Below are 17,604 nucleotides of genomic sequence, written 5' to 3' on the forward strand. Positions count from 1 at the left end.
ATAACGGGGAATCGTTTTTTGTTTACAAGTTAAATTGGCCTTCCCCTATCATCGTTACTTATATCTGTTTTTTGTATACAAGTTAAATTGGCCTTCCCCTATCATCGTTACTTGTATCTTTTTTTTGTAAACAAGTTAAATTGGCCTTCCCCTATCATCGTTACTTATATCTGTTTTTTGTATACAAGTTAAATTGGCCTTCCCCTATCATCGTTACTTGTATCTGTTTTTTGTATACAAGTTAAATTGGCCTTCCCCTATCATCGTTACTGGTTTCTGTTTTTTGTATACAAGTTAAATTGGCCTTCCCCTATCATCGTTACTTGTTTCTGTTTTTTGTATACAAGTTAATTGGCCTTCCCCTATCATCCTCACTTGTATCTGTTTTTTGTAAACAAGTTCAATTGGCCTTCCCCTATCATCGTTACTTGTATGTGTTTTTTGTAAACAATTTAAATTGGCCTTCCCCTATCATCGTTACTTATATCTGTTTTTTGTATACAAGTTAAATTGTTCTTCCCCTATCATCGTTACTTGTTTCTGTTTTTACAAGTATACAAGTTAAATTGGCCTTCCCCTATCATCGTTACTTGTTTCTGTTTTTTGTATACAAGTTAAATTGTTCTTCCCCTATCATCGTTACTTGTATCTGTTTTTTGTATACAAATTAAATTTTGTATACAAGTAAAATACAAGTTAAATTGGCCTTCCCCTATCATCGTTACTTGTTTCTGTTTTTTGTATACAAGTAAAATTGTTCTTCCCCTATCATCGTTACTTGTATCTGTTTTTTGTATACAAGTTAAATTGTTCTTCCCCTATCATCGTTACTTATTTCTGTTTTTTGTATACAAGTTAAATTGTTCTTCCCCTGTCATCGTTACTTGTATCTGTTTTTTGTATACAAGTTAAATTGTTCTTCCCCTATCATCGTTACTTGTATCTGTTTTTTGAATACAAGTTAAATTGTTCTTCCCCTATCATCGTTACTTGTATCTGTTTTTTGTATACAAGTTAAATTGTTCTTCCCCTATCATCGTTACTTGTATCTGTTTTTTGTATACAAGTTAAATTGGCCTTCCCCTATCATCGTTACTTGTATCTGTTTTTTGTATACAAGTTAAATTGGCCTTCCCCTATCATCGTTACTTATATCTGTTTTTTTTATACAAGTTAAATTGGCCTTCCCCTATCATCCTCATTAATATCTGTTTTTTGTATACAAGTTAAATTGGCCTTCCCCTGTCATCCTTACTTATATCTGTTTTTTGTATACAAGTTAATTGGCCTTCCCCTATCATCGTCACTTATATCTGTTTTTTGTATACAAGTTAAATTGGCCTTCCCCTGTCATCCTTACTTATATCTGTTTTTTGTATACAATTTAAATTGGCCTTCCCCTATCATCCTTACTTATATCTGTTTTTTGTATACAAGTTAAATTGGCCTTCCCCTATCATCCTTACTTATATCTGTTTTTTGTATACAAGTTAAATTGGCCTTCCCCTATCATCCTCACTTATATCTGTTTTTTGTAAACAAGTTAAAATCGCCTTCCCCTATCATCGTTACTTATATCTGGTTTTGTATACAAGTTAAATTGGCCTTCCCCTATCATCGTTACTTGTTTCTGTTTTTTGTATACAAGTTAAATTGGCCTTCCCCTATCATCGTTACTTGTTTCTGTTTTTTGTATACAAGTTAAGTTGTTCTTCCCCTATCATCGTTACTTGTATCTGTTTTTTGTATACAAGTTGAATTGGCCTTCCCCTATCATCGTTACTTGTATCTGTTTTTTGTATACAAGTTAATTAGCCTTCCCCTATCATCGTTACTTATATCTGTTTTTTGTATACAAGTTAAATTGTTCTTCCCCTATCGTCGTTACTTCTATCTGTTTTTTGTAAACAAGTTAAATTGGCCTTCCCCTATCATCGTTACTTGTATCTGTTTTTTGTAAACAAGTTAAATTGGCCTTCCCCTATCATCGTTACTTATATCTGTTTTTTGTATACAAGTTAAATTGTTCTTCCCCTATCATCGTTACTTGTATCTGTTTTTTGTATACAAGTTAAATTGGCCTTCCCCTATCATCGTTACTTGTTTCTGTTTTTTGTATACAAGTTAAATTGTTCTTTCCCTATCATCGTTACTTGGATATGTTTTTTGTATACAAGTTAAATTGTTCTTCCCCTATCATCGTTACTTGTATCTGTTTTTTGTATACAAGTTAATTGGCCTTCCCCTATCATCCTCACTTGTATCTGTTTTTTGTAAACAAGTTAAATTGGCCTTCCCCTATCATCGTTACTTGTATCTGTTTTTTGTAAACAATTTAAATTGGCTTTCCCCTATCATCGTTACTTATATCTGTTTTTTGTATACAAGTTAAATTGTTCTTCCCCTATCATCGTTACTTGTTTCTGTTTTTTGTATACAAGTTAAATTGTTCTTCCCCTCTCATCGTTACTTGTATCTGTTTTTTGTATACAAGTTAAATTGTTCTTCCCCTAACATCGTTACTTGTATCTGTTTTTTGTATACAAGTTAAATTGGCCTTCCCCTATCATCGTTACTTGTATCTGTTTTTTGTATACAAGTTAAATTGTTCTTCCCCTATCATCGTTACTTGTATCTGTTTTTTGTATACATGTTAAATTGGCCTTCCCCTATCATCGTTACTTGTATCTGTTTTTTGTATACAAGTTAATTGGCCTTCCCCTATCATCGTTACTTGTATCTGTTTTTTGTATACAAGTTAAATTGTTCTTCCCCTATCATCGTTACTTGTATCTGTTTTTTGTATACAAGTTAAATTGCTCTTCCCCTATCATCGTTACTTGGATCTGTCGACCGCTTGGTTTGTCCCGTTTATTTATTCATAGTGTGTTGTCCTTCCTCATCCCTCTATTCTTATAATAAACCCATTTAATTATTATCAGAAACGTTTTCCCACATGCTGCCTCTGTGCGTGCGAACAAATGCCAGGTTCAGCTTTTGTTTGAGAAATCCTTGGGGTTTTGGAAGGAGTCATAAAAATAACGCAGCAAATTATAATATCGTTTCAGCCATTTGCAGATGCCTTTATCAGACTTTTGGTTCAGTCGGTCCGTGTTACCGTCTGACGTGACGATATGCTTTTTATGCAGGGCTAGGCCTTTGCTATACACCTGTATGCAGATTTGTTTTGTTGTTGGCATGTTGTTGTTGTTGTAGACCTTATATTGGTTAAATCCACACTGCACGAGGGGAACCTTTAGCAAATGCTTAATTTTCCCAACACAACATGCCGTCAGTGATGTCAGGATGGATTGGCCTTTCTTTTTCTTCTTCTTCTGCTTCTCCATCTTCTTCTTCTTCCGTATGCAGTACATGGCTGCGGGTAGCATCTGTGCAACTGATGTAATGACCCGGCTGTAGTTTCGAGCAGGAATTCGGAATTTGTTCCGCATGTCAGCTATAGCTCATTAAGTTTAAAGTCTATCGGATGGTCGGCACACAAACTGATGAATCCCCTCGCATGTGAAACATCAGGATGGCAGTTTATACCTGGATTGGGATATTGTAAAGGCCAATAGTCACACTGGAGGAATCCTGAAACAAATGGAGTTCCAACAACCCTAATAGAGGTCTTTCTGGAGAAGTTAAGAATAAGAACCACAACAAACCTCTTGGGGGGGGGGGGGGGGTAAGGGAGGCAATGCTCAAGCTATAATTTTAAGCTTCAGCCTTGCACACGTGTTTCTGCTATGTTTCACCAGAATGTTATCGGTCTACAAAATCCTATTAAAACTTAAAAACCATACACCTGCATATCATTTTTACAGGTATTTTTCAGAACTCAAGCATACGGGGCACTCATCAAGCCTATTCTTCTTTTAAAGCTTTTATTCCACGACTAAACTGTCAGACGCAACCCTTTCCTTTCTACTGCAAGATGAACTTTACAATGTACCTTATATCTCAATGAAGGTATCTTTATATTTTCAAACTTACACAATTGGAGAGTAATAGCCCATGTAATAATAGCCCCCCCGAGTCACCTGTGTCCATATAATAATAGCCCATGTAATAATAACCCCCCGAGTCACCTGTGTCCATATAATAACCCCCCCCCCCCTAATAATAGCTCCCCGAGTGACCAACATGTCCACATAATAATAGCCCATGTAATAATAACCCCCCTGAGTCACCTGTGTCCACATAATAATAGCCCATGTAATAATAACCCCCACCGAGTCACTTGTGTCCATATAATAATAGCCCCCCCCCCCCCGAGTGACTTGCAAGTCCATGTAATAATAGCCCCCCGAGTGACCTGCGTGTCCATGTAATAATAGCCCCCCGAATGACCTGCATGTCCATGTAATAATATCCCCCAGATGACCTGCATGTCCATGTCATAATAGCCCCCCGGATGACCTGCATGTCCATGTAATAAAAGCCCCCCGAGTGACTTGCGTGTCCATGTAATAATAGCCCCCTTATTGACCTGCGTGTCCATGTAATAAAAGCCCCTCGAGTGACCTGCGTGTCCAAGTAATAATAGTCCCCCGAGTGACCTGCGTGTCCATGTAATAATAGCCCCCTTAGTGACCTGCATGTCCATGTAATAATATCCCCCCGGATGACCTGCATGTCCATGTCATAATAGCCCCCCTTAGTAACCTGCGTGTCCATGTAATAATAGCCCCCCGAGTGACCTGCGTGTCCATGTCATAATAGCTCCCCTTAGTGACCTGCGTGTCCATGTAATAATAGCCCCCCCCGGATGACCTGGATGTCCATGTAATAATAGCACCCCCGAGTGACCTGCATGTCCATGTAATAATATCCCCCCGAATGACCTGCATGTCCATGTAATAATAGCACCCCCGAGTGACCTGCGTGTCCATGTAATAATAGCCCCCCGAATGACCTGCATGTCCATGTTATAATAGCCCCCCTTAGTGACCTGCGTGTCCATGTAATAATAGCCCCCCCGGATGACCTGCATGTCCATGTAATAATATCCCCCCGAGTGACCTGCATGTCCATGTAATAATAGCCCCACGGGTGACCTGCGTGTCCATGTAATAATAGCCCCCCGAATGACCTGCATGTCCATGTTATAATAGCCCCCCGAATGACCTGCATGCCCATGTAATAATAGCACCCCCGAGTGACCTGCGTGTCCATGTAATAATAGCCCCCCGAATGACCTGCATGCCCATGTTATAATAGCCCCCCTTAGTGACCTGCGTGTCCATGTAATAATAGCCCCCCCGGATGACCTGCATGTCCATGTAATAATATCCCCCCGAGTGACCTGCATGTCCATGTAATAATAGCCCCACGGGTGACCTGCGTGTCCATGTAATAATAGCCCCCCGAATGACCTGCATGTCCATGTTATAATAGCCCCCCTTAGTGACCTGCGTGTCCATGTAATAATAGCCCCCCCGAATGACCTGCATGTCCATGTAATAATAGCCCCCCGAGTGACCTGCGTGTCCATGTAATAATAGCCCCCCTTAGTGACCTGCGTGTCCATGTAATAATAGCCCCCCCGGATGACCTGCATGTCCATGTAATAATAGCACCCCCGAGTGACCTGCATGTCCATGTAATAATAGCCCCACGAGTGACCTGCGTGTCCATGTAATAATAGCCCCCCGAATGACCTGCATGTCCATGTTATAATAGCCCCCCGAATGACCTGCATGTCCATGTAATAATAGCCCCCCCGAGTGACCTGCATGTCCATGTAATAATAGCCCCACGAGTGACCTGCGTGTCCATGTAATAATAGCCCCCAGAGTGACCTGCATGTCCATGTAATAATAGCCCCCTTAGTGACCTGCGTGTCCATGTAATAATAGCCCCACGAGTGACCTGCGTGTCCATGTAATAATAGCCCCCAGAGTGACCTGCATGTCCATGTAATAATAGCCCCCTTAGTGACCTGCGTGTCCATGTAATAATAGCCCCCTTAGTGACCTGCGTGTCCATGTAATAATAGCCCCTCGAGTGACCTGCGTGTCCATGTAATAATAGCCCCCCGAATGACCTGCATGTCCATGTTATAATAGCCCCCCGAATGACCTGCATGTCCATGTAATAATAGCCCCCCCGAGTGACCTGCATGTCCATGTAATATTAGCCCCACGAGTGACCTGCGTGTCCATGTAATAATAGCCCCACGAGTGACCTGCGTGTCCATGTAATAATAGCCCCCTTAGTGACCTGCGTGTCCATGTAATAATAGCCCCCCCCCCGCCCCGAGTGACCTGCATGTCCATGTATAAATGCCCCCCTCCTCCCCCCTCCGAGTGGGCCTACGGTCATGTCTTGACATCGTAGTTCAGACCTCTGATGATTTGGGGGGAATCCTCTCTGGGAGCTTCCTGATCTGAAATCGAAAACTTGAAGCCTGAGCAATTGTGCTGAACAATGTCTTGTTTTAGCCTGATGTTGGTTTAACGGTTAGGGTGTTGCTTTAATGGTTAGGGTGCTGGTTTAACGGTTATGGTGCTGGTTTAACGGTTTGGGTGTTGCTTTAATGGTTAGGGTGCTGGTTTAACGGTTTGGGTGCTGGTTTAACGGTTTGGGTGTTGGTTTAACGGTTAGGGTATTGGTTTAACGGTTTGGGTGTTGGTTTAACGGTTAGGGTATTGGTTTAACGGTTAGGGTGCTGGTTTAACGGTTAGGGTGTTGCTTTAATGGTTAGGGTGCTGGTTTAACGGTTAGGGTGCTGGTTTAACGGTTTGGGTGTTGGTTTAACGGTTAGGGTATTGGTTTAACGGTTTGGGTGTTGGTTTAACGGTTAGGGTGCTGGTTTAACGGTTAGGGTGTTGCTTTAATGGTTAGGGTGCTGGTTTAACGGTTTGGATGTTGGTTTAACGGTTAGGGTATTGGTTTAACGGTTTGGGTGTTGGTTTAACGGTTAGGGTGCTGGTTTAACGGTTAGGGTGTTGCTTTAATGGTTGGGTGCTGGTTTAACGGTCAGGGTGCTGGTTTAACGGTTAGGGTGTTGCTTTAATGGTTAGGGTGCTGGTTTAACGGTTAGGGTGCTGGTTTAACGGTTAGGGTGTTGCTTTAATGGTTAGGGTGTTGGTTTAACGGTTAGGGTGTTAGTTTAACGGTTAGGGTATTGGTTTAACGGTTTGGGTGTTGGTTTAACGGTTAGGGTGTTGGTTTAACGGTTAGGGTATTGGTTTAACGGTTTGGGTGTTGGTTTAACGGTTAGGGTGTTGGTTTAACGGTTTGAGTGTTCGTTTAACGGTTTTGGTGTTGGTTTAACGGCTAGGGTGTTGGTTTAACGGTTTGGGTGTTGGTTTAACGGTTTGGGTGTTGGTTTAACGGTTTGGGTGTTGGATTAACGGTTAGGGTGTTGGTTTAACGGTTAGGGTGTTGGTTTAACGGTTAGAGTATTGGTCTAACGGTTTGAGTGTTGGTTTAACGGTTTGGGTGTTGGTTTAACGGTTTGGGTGTTGGCTTAACGGTTAGAGTATTGGTCTAACGGGTTGGGTGTTGGTTTAACGGTTAGGGTGTTGGTTTAACGGTTTGGGTGTTGGATTAACGGTTTGGGTATTGGTTTAACGGTTAGGGTGTTGGTTTAACGGTTAGGGTGTTGGTTTAACGGTTTGGGTTTTGGTTTAACGGTTTGGGTGTTGGTTTAACGGTTTGGGTGTTGGTTTAACGGTTTGGGTGTTGGTTTAACTGTATGGGTGTTGGTTTAACGGTTTGGGTGTTGGTTTAACGGTTTTGGGTATCTTACCCACAAAACCTTATGCAAAAGTCAAAAATTCAGAAACTTTGTACAAACCCGGGAATCCCTCTAAAGACCACATCCCCCGGTGGATACCACAAAGCCCAACGTTACCTGCGGAGCCATCCCAATGTACCCAAATTTCCGCAGGCCCTATCCTGGTGTTACTGGTGAGTGACATGGCTCGGTGGGATTTCCCCCCATTCATTCACACAAATCCCATAATCATTCACGCACATTGAAATAATCATCAAAACACTTATTTCCCCCCCTTGGAAGACCATGGCATAGATGTCGTTACACACATGCGATCTTCAACTCGGCAGCGGGGAGGTACCGTACAAGCAAGATGGTGGGGGCGCTTCAGTGCCGCAGTCCAAAAACAAGTCGCCCGACTTACGTCTTCTTCACCCCCTCCTTCAATTCTCGGCCCCGTTGCAGCCGAACAGCTCCTTAGCTGACGTCCCGCTGGAAAGTTCTCCACAACAGGCTCCTTTGCCTCAGGCTCACATAGCCGCCGGGTCGCCAGGGGTCTCCATACCTCAAGGCGCCATCAAGAGCCCCAGCCGACGGCCTTCCAATTTTTAGACACCACTGGCTGCCAGGGGCAAATTACATCGGGGGGGGGGGGGCGCAGTCACCACTCCTCCAGAGCTTGATCCGTACCGGCACACACACACCTTCCCCACCCACAAAATCCAGAATACAATTTCCTCCCCCGCTGCCATTCAATTCTCAACACATATTTCATTAAATATAGTATGGCCATGGCCTGCTTACACATAAATTCCCCATTCACATTCACTCTTCAACCATAACTCAATTTCCATCCTCACGACCACACAAAAACACAAAACCTCTATACATAAACAAACGCTACCCACAAAACACTTTGTGGCACACAAACCAATCACCTCACCGACCATGGCATCACTCGAACCCACCCCCATTCCGAATTACTCATATCCCAATTTATAAGCATTACTGAACCCTGTGGCAATAAACATCAAGGCCTCTTACCTTATGTGCAGGTTGGTCGGGTCCAAGAGTGACATCCACATGGCCAAAATCCTAATTTATTCCATGGGCCAATCAAATTCCCCAAATTTCATTTTATCCTGGCAAGTACGTGAATCCGCCTCCTCCGGTGATCTTTATTACACGACTAAACTCTGCTACGACAGCTCTGCCCCTCTACTGTGCAAGAGTTATCGGGATAGCCTGAGCAGCCGAAACGCCAACACGGCCCATGACTCCATGAGTGTCCATAAGGGTGCGACCCACCATCCATCCTTCAGCCCCCTGCATGGAACACGGCTCCACGAGCCCCGGCTGGCCAATGTGGAGAGCACCTGCTGCCAACTCTGCCATTCCCAAGGCCCCGGATATAGGGGGCACGGTCCCAGTGTGTGGCATCCACATCACATCCCCTGCACCTCTCACATCCCCCAGTCCACCCACATGCAGCCCCCAGTGCCCACCCACACTTGACCATGCCCAAGGTCCAGTCGACAGCCATGTTCCCCCAGGAGACTCAACCGCAGAAGGCACGGTCCGTACACATCGGCCACACAAAACACCACGTTGACTTCGAGACCCCTCAACTCCATCCCTTAATCTCCAAGTCCAGCTCTGGGCCAAAACATCCCCCCCCCCCCCCTCCTCCCCTCCCAGCTGGGTATTTAATATCGGAGCCTCTGTTACCCAATTGTGGTTTGTGGTGAGGGTCCACTCGGTCCCTTTAATCTCATCCTGGGGATATTCGACGGACCGACTCACCTCATCTCCCAGACTCCCTTGGACCCGAACAATCTCTTGCTCGATGGTATTGTCCCAGGTCTACAGCCGCTGTGTCAAATCATTAGTCTCACCCCCAACAAGTCTTTATCCACAAAGACCCGCTCTGGTTCCATAACACAGGCCTCCAATATGTTCTCCTCAGCCATTTCAACCCCCGTTTGGTGTATTCCGGCATCCACACAAGCCCGACAGCCTTCCAGGTCCTCATTTAATTCACATTTCCCCTCATTTATTCCTGAACATTCGCTATTTACTTTTGAACATTCCCACTCAATTTTGTTTTCCAATCGTTCACCACGTCATTCTGAGCATTAATTTGTTCACTCAAACCATTTTTAAACAAACATTTCCCCTCCTGTGCCCCAAGTTCATTCTTTTGTTCTCTTTGGGCTTTTATTTCTTCAGTCCCGGCATCCAACCGTTTACTACAGGCCTCAAATCGTTTACTACAGGCCTCCAATCGTTCACTGTTATTCATTTGTTCCTTCAATTCATTCATTATCTTCACTCATTCCCTTTATTTTGTCACTCATTCCCCTTAATAAATTTAACATGGCCTGGAAAGACATCGGACCCGTCTCCTGGCTCGATTGCTCAGGACCGGGGGAGGTTCCAATCTTATTCTCATTAACCTCTAACCCCCGGCTCGCTTCCTCGCTCTTCGGAATCCTCAATCCGCTCCGCCATTTCGTTTACGTCCGCCTACGTGCTGACAAAGCGGTTTTCCCACGCGCGCGTTATTTTACCTCAAAAGGAAAAAAAAAAAGGTAGATATTTTCCGAAAGTGTAATGTTGTAGCGGTTACCGGTAGCATGACACAATTACCCTGCACCGACCGATGACGCAACCGGCGAGCGGTCACGTGTCCGGACTCGCCCGGGCGTGTTGAGACTTGCCTTTACCGGGCGAACGCTTGCCTTGTATACCACGCCCCGTTGAGAGGCGTGGCTTATCTATTTGCATACCACGCCCCGCCTGAGAGGCGTGGCTTTTGTGTGTTGAGTTTCTGATATATATTGCCGCCCGTTCGATGGGCTCATGCTCATGGGCTGATTCAGTGCTTTGGAGTTCGTTTGAGTGAGCTGGGAATAAATAGCTCAGAGAAACCTAATTCCTGGCGTCGTCCATTTTGTCCGATTTTATCGTGCGAGCACAGCTCCCACAATTGGTGACCCCTTTCTACGAACACGGCGATGGAGTCAGCTGTAGCTTTGAAGCTCCCGGGCTTTTGGGAATCTCACGTGGCCGTTTTGTTTGCTCAAGCGGGTTCTCAATTCGCCCTGCGGAACATTACGGAGGACACGACGCGCTACCACCACGTGGTCTCCGCGCTCAACGCCTCCTCCGCTTCCCGGGTTCTGAGCTTCCTACAGCACCCACCGGACGCTGACAAATACGGCGCGCTCAAAGACCTACTCCTCCGTGCGTTTGGACTCACGGAGACTGAACGCGCACGACAACTACTACACCTTCCGGAGCTGGGCGAGGCCCGTCCATCCGAAACCATGGACCACATGCTTGCTCTTCTCGGTGACCACAGCCCGGACTTCCTCTTCAGCGAGCTGTTCCTCCAGCGGCTACCCGGGCAGGTACGGTTAGCTTTGGCTAACTCGCCCATCATGGACCCTCGCGCCCTGGCCAAGGAGGCCGATAAATTTTGCGCCCGCGCCACGACCGGCGCCTCCACCGGCCGAGTCAGCGCCACTGGCGGCAGCGGCCGCCGCGACGCCCCGTCGACCGAACCCGACGCGACCGCCGGAGCCTCCACCAGAGCGGACCATGTGCTATTACCACGCCAGGTTCGGGCAGAAGGCCAGTCGGGAAACGGCCAGGCCGGCGCTCGCTGCCTGCCATGAGCGTCGGCCATTCAGGCAGCCTTCTGTTTATCACGGACACGGAGTCCAGGCGGCATTTTTATGTGACACCGGCGCTCAGCTGAGCGTGATACCCGCCTCGGTGGAGGACAAACAGGCCGCGCTTTGCGGCCCCGCTTTGGTCGCCGCAAACGGTTCCTCCATCCGCACCTTCGGTTCGCGCAGCGTCGCATTCTGCTTCGGGGGCCAGCGCTGCAGGTGGGACTTCATCACGGCGAACGTGCCCATGGCCTTGCTGGGTGCAGATTTTCTTTGCGCGCATGGGCTTTTGGTCGACGTCAAATGGCGTCGGCTCATCAACGCGGAGACCTTCAGTTCGCTCGCTTGCTCATTGAGCGGCTCCGCTCCGACCAAGCTAGCCTGCGCGCTCCCGGCCGTGGACGATTTCAACCGCCTACTCGCCGAGTTTCCCGCCCTCATGCAGCCGACGTTTTCGGCCGTCGCCATCAAGCACGGCGTCGAACACCACATCCCGACCACAGGTCCACCGGTCTATGCCAGGGCTCGCCGCCTCGACCCGGCCAAACTCGCCGTAGCGAAGGCGGAATTCGACGCACTGGAGCGATTGGGAATTGTGCGGCGCTCGAATAGCGCGTGGGCCTCGCCCCTGCACATCGTGCCCAAACCGGGTGGCGGATGGCGACCATGCAGTGATTACCGATGCCTCAATGATGCCACCACCCCCGACCGGTACCCAATACCACACATACAGGACTTTTCCGCCCGTTTGGCGGGACGGGTGATCTTCTCCAAGGTCGACCTCATTGGGGCTACCACCAGGTACCTGTCCGGCCGGCCGACGTTCCGAAGACGGCTGTAATTACACCTTTTGGCCTCTTCGAGTTCCTCCGAATGCCGTTCGGCCTTAAGAACGCGGCCCAGGCCTTCCAGCGGCTGATGGACAGTGTGCTGCGCGATCTCACCTTTCTGTTCGTCTACCTGGATGACATTCTCATCGCCAGCACTTCCCGGGCGGAGCACCTCGACCACCTGCGCACGCTTTTTGAGCGCCTCGGCCAGCACGGCCTCATCATCAACCCGGCGAAATGCCAGTTTGGCGTAACGGCCGTCGACTTCCTGGGGCACCGCATCACGAAGCATGGGGCCGTCCCGCTGCCTACCAAGGTGGAGGCAGTCACAAGTTTCCAGCGCCCTCCCTCCATCAAGGCCCTACAGGAATTTTTGGGGATGGTAAATTTCTACCACCGGTTTGTGCTTCGCGCCGCCCAACTCATGCGCCCCCTGTACGAAGCCCTCCGGGGCAAGCCGGCCAAGCACGTCGTCACCTGGACCACAGAGATGGACGCGGCGTTCACGGGCGCTAAGCTGGCCCTCGCCAACGCGACCATGATGGCGCAACCGGCGCTCGACGCACCCATCGCCCTCACCACGGACGCTTCCGACTACGCGGTGGGCACCGTGCATGAACAGTGGGTGAACGGGGCTTGGCAACCGCTGGCGTTCTTCAGCCGGCAGCTTCGCCCTAATGAGCGCAAGTATAGCGCTTTCGCCCGCGAGCTCCTCGGCCTTTACCTGGCTGTTCGCCACTTCCGCCATCTTTTGGAGGGCCGCCCGTTCACAGCGTTTGTGGACCACAAACCCCTGGTCTTCGCCATGGCCAAGGTTATGGAGCCGTGGTCGGCCCGCCAGCAGCGCCACCTCTCCGCCGTGTCCGAATTTACGACGGACATCCGGCACGTCGTGGGCAAGGACAACGCTGTGGCCGATTGCCTCTCCCGGTCCGGCGCGAACGCCATCCACCTGGGTGTGGACTTCGCCCGCAAGGCGGCCGACAAGACCGCCGACCCCACCGTGCAAGCCCTCCGGACAGCGGACACAGGCCTGCGGTTGGCCGACGTCCCCTTCGAGGACACAGGCACAGTTCTCCTGTGCGACGTCTCCCTGGGCCAACCTCGCCCCATCGTGCCCACCGGAGGGCGGCGGCACATTTTTGACGCCCTCCACGGCCTTTCCCACCCGGGCCGGAAAGCATCACAGAAGCTCGTGGCAGCGAAATTCGTCTGGCACGGGCTCCGTAAAGACGTCCGCGACTGGGCCAATGCCTGTGTCGCCTGCCAGCGTGCAAAGGTCCACCGGCACACCCAGGCCCCGTTGGCACCATTCGACGTGCCCGCGCAGTGCTTCGACCACGTCAATGTGGACCTGGTGTGACCCCTTCCCTCCTCGCGGGGCTTCACCCACCTCCTCACAATGGTGGACAGGACCACCAGGTAGCCGGAGGCCGTCCCACTGGCATCAACAACATCCGCCGACGTGGCGCAGGCCTTCATTGGCACCTGGATTGCCGGTTTCGGCGCCCCCTCGGACATCTCCTCCGATAGAGGCCCGCAATTCACCTCCGAGCTTTGGGGCACGGTCGCCCAGGCCTTGGGGGTCAAGCTTCACCGCACCACGGCCTACCACCCCCAAGCCAACGGCTTGTGCGAGCGGTTCCACTGCTCGATGAAGGCCGCTCTCAGGGCCAGCCTCCAGGACGACGGTTGGGCCGACCGGCTCCCGTGGGTCCTATTGGGCCTCCGAACGGCCCCTAAAGAGGACCTCCAGGCTTCCACCACCGAGCTGGTCTACGGCCAGCCACTACGCGTGCCGGGCAAATTCATCCCTGACGCCACCGGCCCCTGGTCTGCGGCTCGCCAACGCTCGGTCCTCCAGGAGGCCACCAGGAGATTTGCCCCCGTGCCCACGTCCTACCACGGCTGCCCCCAACCCCACGTCCCCCCAGCACTTCGCACTGCGGAGTACGTTTTTATCCGGCACGACGCACACCGGGGACCGCTCCGGCAGCCGTACGATGGACCTTTCCGGGTCCTGAAGAGGGACGACAAGTCGTTCACCATCGACATCGGCGGCAAGGCGGACTGCATCTCCGTGGACCGCCTCAAGCCGGCCCATTTGGACATCGACCAACCTCCACGGTTGGCCATTCCTCCACGTGGGGGCCATCCCCCGTCAACCAGGCCCCCCGCCCGACCATCCAGCGCCCCGCCACCTACCACCCCCACACGAATCGTCAGGGGTCGTTTCGGCCGGGTCATCAAGACCCCCCTCAAACTGACTCTCCCGGTGCACGTTAATTCTGGGGGGGCACGTGTAGCGGTTACCGGTAGCATGACACAATTACCCTGCACCGGCCGATGACGCAACCGCCGAGCGGTCACGTGTTCGGACTCGCCCGGGCGTGTTGAGACTTGCCTTTACCGGGCGAACGCTTGCCTTGCATACCACGCCCCGTTGAGAGGCGTGGCTTATCTATTTGCATACCATGCCCCGCCTGAGAGGCGTGGCTTTCGTGTGTTGAGTTTCTGATATATATTGCCGCCCGTTCGATGGGCTGATTCAGTGCTTTGGAGTTCGTTTGAGTGAGCTGGGAATAAATAGCTCAGAGAAACCTAATTCCTGGCGACGTCCATTTTGTCCGATTTTATCGTGCGAGCACAGCTCCCACAATGTTGTGCTTTCACACCCCAATCGACGAAAATTTGGCACACCGGTTCTACAATCGATCCTCCCTCCAAGAGAGAGAGAGGCGATTAATTCATTTAGTATCCAAATGCTGAGCACAATTTGCACCCAGCGGGCGTCGACCCACAGCTCTCGTACACCGAGTGTCCACTGAGTCCGAATCCTACCACTCCTGATATCAGTTGCAGTGTTCCCGGGGATTAAGATCCCCTGGGGACGAATAGAATAGTCGACCGAGCTTACCTCAGATGCGTTCAGTCAACTATGACGGATCTTCTTTACTTTATACGTGCGAGGAATAGTGGAGGGTAGCGAAGCTTACCTGAACGGACGGGCGCGAAGCGGGTTTTCCGAACCACCGACAGTTAAATGGGATAGGACAAGGAATTCAAATGCAACAAATAAAGGGTTTCATAAAAATAATGCCAAGGACAAGTAAATGTGCGGTTATACTAAAATTATATTTGAGGGACCCCCCACAATGACTCGTATACAACACAAGGGAAAAATAAATGGAAAATAATTAATATGTGTGTGCACTGAATGTTAGCGGGTACTCAGCTCTGGCCCCCTTGACCATACGGGGCCATCACAGGCCCCGCGTCCTTGCACAGGAAAACACGCCTTGGCGCGAAACCGCATTCACCACCACGCCGAGTACGTGAAGCGAGCAGGCCCTCGTTCCTCCTCGCTCCTCCTCGTCCAATGCTCTACAACGAACGAGGTCTCTCAGGCACACCCAGCCATCACAAAGTCAGCACCAACGAACCAGGGAAAGGATGTGTCCGCTCCTCCTCCTAGCCAGGACCAAGAGAAAGATGCATCTGCTCGCAATGAATGTCCCAACACAAGAGAGATAAAATGGCAATGTGTCTGCTTGCGATCACATACACAAAGCCAGAGAGCAAATGCCGAGACTCAGCCTTTTTGTTCCCCAGTCTACAACGTCATCCGATGATGTCCGTGAGTGCTCCAATCAAAGAGTCCATCTCATCGCTCCATCGCCCGGACCAATCATCACCTTTTGGGTTGGGGCCTTACGGCAATGCCTGCTTGGTGTTGCGAGGAGTCAGCTGGCGATTCCAGCAGTGGTGTTCCATGTCCAAATCCGGTCGCTTTATTTGGTGTTATAATTACGTGCCGTTCGCTTGGCTGCTAGTGCGTGTAGTGTAGTGTCATAAGGAACAAAGGAAAAATCACAGAGGTCATTTACATACAGGGTACTCACCCTTATCCCTAAGCTACGTAGCACAAGAGCCACCCTCTGTATGGCCACACGCCACACTTAATCAGAACACATGGAGCTGACTTAAGTTACAGGTTTCTTCTTCTTCACGACAGTCAGAGCACACTACCTATACAATCCTACCTGGCCCTAAGGTATTTCATTGGCTACCCCCCATAAACGTAACATCTCCCTGCTCTCAAATGTTGTGTTTGTGTGCTTCCCCTTCTTTCCCCATCTTGTTTTCCGCTCCCTCTTTTTATATATTTTGTTTGTCTGGTTGATTTGTTTGTGAAGTAAATGTTAGCTCTTTCACGAGCCTCGATTCTGTATACAAAAAAAAAAATTAAAAAAAATACATACATACATACATACAGTACATACAGAGATACATGCATACAGACATACATGCATAGATAGACATCCATCCATATATACATATACATGCATACATATACATACATACTGTTACGTTTGTGGGAATGTCGGTCATTTGGGAGGTGTGTTGTTTGGGGTATGTTGCATAGGGGTGTCAGTTCGGTTGTGGTTCCCCAAATAGGACCTTTTCGTATTTATTTTTCCTTTTTCTTAAAGTTTACCCCATACCGACTCCCTTTACGCCACGTGATTTTGACTGTTGGTGGTGTTGCACAAAAACAACTTTGGGAAGGATTCAACCCTTTTTCTGAGAAGCAAAAAAAGGGCAGGAAAAGGGAAAGGAAGAAGAAACGCGGCCAGCGTGGAGGCCTTGCTGATTTACCTTTTCCTGGACTTTGTAAAGCAGATTTACAAGGATCTAGCAAAAGTAGTGTGCCTGAAGAAGTCGAAGTTCCTCAGAAACCAAAAGCTGTTCCAGAAGCAAGAAAGTGCAGGAAAAAGATAGAGAGGAAGAAGAAGAGCGGCTCTTGGCAGGGTGGGAATACGCGATCCTTTCTCGTGGAGGTTGATGAAAGGAGAAGGGGATTGCGGAACGTTGGTGAACCTTGGTTCCCGCCAAGCCTGCTCTGACGAACGTTGAGTAAGCTGCTCTTCAAACAGGCCTGAACCCCATTCCATCCCCATCCTCAAATCACATTTTATTTATATTCCCTGTGAATATTATTTAATTACTTTGCTTACCTTCCCTTCCCTTCCCTTCCCTGGGTTAGATAGAGTGTTGTGTGTGGATGTTGTGTCGGCTTTTCATATCAGTTGTATGTGGCCTGTGTTAATTGTTTCAGTCTGTCATTATTAATTCTGTGAAGAGGAACAGGTTGAGATGGTTTGGTCATGTGTTGAGGAAGGATGAAAGTGACTGGTTGAGAAGAGTGATGGAAATGAATGTAGAAGAAAGCAGAGGACGGGTGTTACGTGGTCCTCCCGGTGACTACCTGGTCTCGGTGACCCCCGGACCGTGAGAGGAACCCCGCCAGAAAGATATATGATTTATACGCTTTCGTAACGCAATCAATATGAATTCCAGTCAATAAGAA

This window comes from Myxine glutinosa, chromosome 11 (assembly GCF_964187855.1).
Source record: "Myxine glutinosa chromosome 11, kmMyxGlut1.1, whole genome shotgun sequence".
Taxonomy (NCBI): domain Eukaryota; kingdom Metazoa; phylum Chordata; class Myxini; order Myxiniformes; family Myxinidae; genus Myxine; species Myxine glutinosa.